This window comes from Oncorhynchus clarkii, chromosome 26 (assembly GCF_045791955.1).
Source record: "Oncorhynchus clarkii lewisi isolate Uvic-CL-2024 chromosome 26, UVic_Ocla_1.0, whole genome shotgun sequence".
Taxonomy (NCBI): domain Eukaryota; kingdom Metazoa; phylum Chordata; class Actinopteri; order Salmoniformes; family Salmonidae; genus Oncorhynchus; species Oncorhynchus clarkii.
In genome coordinates, this window is record NC_092172.1 from 49,031,742 (window position 1) to 49,035,874 (window position 4,133).

The following is a 4,133-nucleotide window of genomic DNA, read 5'->3' on the forward strand; positions in this document are numbered from 1 at the left end:
AGTTAACATGTATTTCCCATGCCCATTAGAGAGACCCCCCCTCCCATTAGAGAGAGAGAACCCCACCCCTCCCATTAGAGAGAGAGACCCCCCCTCCCATTAGAGAGAGAGAGACCCCCCCCTCCCATTAGAGAGAGAGAGACCCCCCCCCTCCCATTAGAGAGAGAGAGACCCCCCCCACCCTCCCATTAGAGAGAGAGAGAGAGAGAGACCCCCCCCCCCCCTCCCATTAGAGAGAGAGAGAGAGAGACCCCCCCACCCTCCCATTAGAGAGGGAGAGAGAGAGAGAGAGACCCCCCCTCCCCACCCTTGGCAGGTTTAGGGCTGGTTTAAATCAGGGCTGGTCTAAGCAGTAAACCTGTTGTGAAACACATTCCCTCAGGGAGAAGGATCTGATTGGTTATTCAGTGAACTAAGGTTAACCTGGGGAGACAGGACAAGTAGAGGAGTAATCTGATAGGCTCACAACAGAGCAGAGTGGGCCAAGGGCTGTGCTTCAAATGGCACTCTATTCCCTATATAGTACACTACTTTAGACCAGAGCCCCATAGAACCCTCTTCCCTATATATAGTGCACTACTTTAGACCAGAGCCCAAATGGCACTCTATTCCCTATATAGTGCACTACTTTAGGCCAGAGCCCTATGGCACCCTATTCCCTAGATAGTGGTACTACTTTAGACCAGAGCCCAATGGCACCCTCTTCCCTATATATAGTGCACTACTTTAGACCAGAGCCCTATGGCACCCTGTTCCCTATATAGTGCACTACTTTAGACCAGAGCCCAATGGCACCCTCTTCCCTATATATAGTGCACTACTTTAGACCAGAGCCCAATGGCACCCTCTTCCCTATATATAGTGCACTACTTTAGACCAGAGCCCAATGGCACCCTATTCCCTATATAGTGCACTACTTTAGACCAGAGCCCTATGGCACCCTATTCCCTATATAGTGCACTACTTTAGACCAGAGCCCTATGGCACCCTATTCCCTATATAGTGCACTACTTTAGACCAGAGCCCTATGGCACCCTATTCCCTATATAGTGCACTACTTTAGACCAGAGCCCTATGGCACCCTATTCCCTATATAGTGCACTACTTTAGACCAGAGCCCCATGGCACCCTCTTCCCTATATAGTGCACTACTTTAGACCAGAGCCCAATGGCACCCTATTCCCTATATAGTGCACTACTTTAGACCAGAGCCCTATGTCACCCTGTTCCCTATATAGTGCACTACTTTAGACCAGAGCCCTATGGCACCCTATTCCCTATATAGTGCACTACTATAGACCAGAGCCCTATGGCACCCTATTCCCTATATAGTGCACTACTTTAGACCAGAGCCCAATGGCACCCTATTCCCTATATAGTGCACTACTTTAGACCAGAGCCCTATGTCACCCTATTCCCTATATAGTGCACTACTATAGACCAGAGCCCTATGGCACCCTATTCCCTATATAGTGCACTACTTTAGACCAGAGCCCTATGGCACCCTATTCCCTATATATAGTGCACTACTTTAGACCAGAGCCCTATGGCACCCTGTTCCCTATATAGTGCACTACTTTAGACCAGAGCCCTATGGCACCCTATTCCCTATATATAGTGCACTACTTTAGGCCAGAGCCCTATGGCACCCTATTCCCTCTATAGTGCACTACTTTAGACCAGAGCCCTATGGCACCCTATTCTGCCCACCTGAGTCCTTTTAAACATCTGTTTCATTGACAGACGGTCCCTCAGAACTAGTGTTCTGCTTTCTGTTGTCTTAGTGGGAAATGTGGAGTCTTTCTACCTAATGATGAAAACACTGTTGAAGGTTATGGTCTTGTGTTGGAACCAACCTTTGTGTGTATCTAACCCTCTCTTCTCCTCTCTTCTCCTCTCTCCTCTCATCTTCTCCTCTCTCCTATCCTCTCCTCTCTCATCCTATCCTCTCTCATCCTCTCCTCTTCTCTCTTCTCCTCTCTTCTCTTCTCCTCTCTTCTCCTCTCTCATCCTATCCTCGCTCATCCTCTTCTCTCCTCTCCTCTCTCCTATCCTCTCTCATCCTCTCTCCTCTCATCCTCTCAGCTCCTCTTTCATCCTCTCATCCTCTCCTCTCTCCTCTCATCCTCTCATCCTCTCTTCTCTCATCCTCTCCTGCCCTCCCCTCTCTCCTCTCCTCTCTCCTCCTCTCCTCTCTCCTCCTCTCCTCCTCTCCTCTCTCCTCCTCTCCTCTCTCATCCTCTCCTCTCTTCTCTCCTCAGGACTCTGAATCTCTGGACAGTTGTATCCAGAGCACCCTCTCCTCCTCTCCTCTCTCCTCTCTCCTCCTCTCCTCTCTCCTCCTCTCCTCTCTCATCCTCTCCTCTCTCCTCCTCTCCTCTCTCCTCCTCTCCTCTCTCATCCTCTCCTCTCTCCTCCTCTCCTCTCTTCTCTCCTCAGGACTGAATCTCTGGACAGTTGTATCCAGAGCACCCTCTCTTCCTCTCCTCTCTCCTCTCTCCTCCTCTCCTCTCTCCTCCTCTCCTCTCTCATCCTCTCTTCTCTTCTCTCCTCAGGACTCTGAATCTCTGGACAGTTGTATCCAGAACACCCTCTCAGCCCTCTACCCTCCGTTTGATGCCACAGCCTCCACGGTGCTGTGTCAGGTATTTGATGTGGTGGAGACCAGCTACAGAGGAGACGGATTAAGATACCTTATAGACTTCCTGGTCCCTGCCAAACACATCCTGCGGACCATCCAGCAACATGCCTGTGTGAGTAGCTACTACGTTATACTATAGATACCTTATAGACTTCCTGGTCCCTGCCAAACACATCCTGCGGACCATCCAGCAACATGCCTGTGTGAGTAGCTACTACGTTATACTATAGATACCTTATACTGATACTACTACTACGTTATACTATAGATACCTTATACCACTACTACTACTACTACTACGTTATACTATAGATACCTTATACTGCTACTGCTACTACTACATTATACTATAGATACCTTATACCACTACTACTACTACTACTACGTTATACTATAGATACCTTATACTGCTACTGCTACTACTACATTATACTATAGATACCTTATACCACTACTACTACTACTACTACGTTATACTATAGATACCTTATACTGCTACTGCTACTACTACATTATACTATAGATACCTTATACCACTACTACTACTACTACTACGTTATACTATAGATACCTTATACCACTACTACTACTACCTTATACTACTACTGACCATCCAGCAACATGCCTGTGTGAGTAGCTACTACGTTATACTATAGATACCTTATAGACTTCCTGGTCCCTGCCAAACACATCCTGCGGACCATCCAGCAACATGCCTGTGTGAGTAGCTACTACGTTATACTATAGATACCTTATAGACTTCCTGGTCCCTGCCAAACACATCCTGCGGACCATCCAGCAACATGCCTGTGTGAGTAGCTACTACGTTATACTATAGATACCTTATAGACTTCCTGGTCCCTGCCAAACACATCCTGCGGACCATCCAGCAACATGCCTGTGTGAGTAGCTACTACGTTATACTATAGATACCTTATACCACTACTACTACTACCTTATACTACTACTGACCATCCAGCAACATGCCTGTGTGAGTAGCTACTACGTTATACTATAGATACCTTATACTGATACTACTACTACGTTATACTATAGTTACCTTATACTACTACTGCTGCTACTACATTATACTATAGATACCTTATACTACTACTGACCATCCAGCAACATGCCTGTGTGAGTAGCTACTACGTTATACTATAGATACCTTATACTACTACTACTACTACTACTACGTTATACTACTACTGACCATCCAGCAACATGCCTGTGTGAGTAGCTACTACGTTATACTATAGATACCTTATACTGATACTACTACTACGTTATACTATAGATACCTTATACCACTACTACTACTACTACCTTATACTACTACTGACCATCCAGCAACATGCCTGTGTGAGTAGCTACTACGTTATACTATAGATACCTTATACTGATACTACTACTACGTTATACTATAGTTACCTTATACTACTACTGCTGCTACTACATTATACTATAGATACCTTATACTGCTACTGACCAT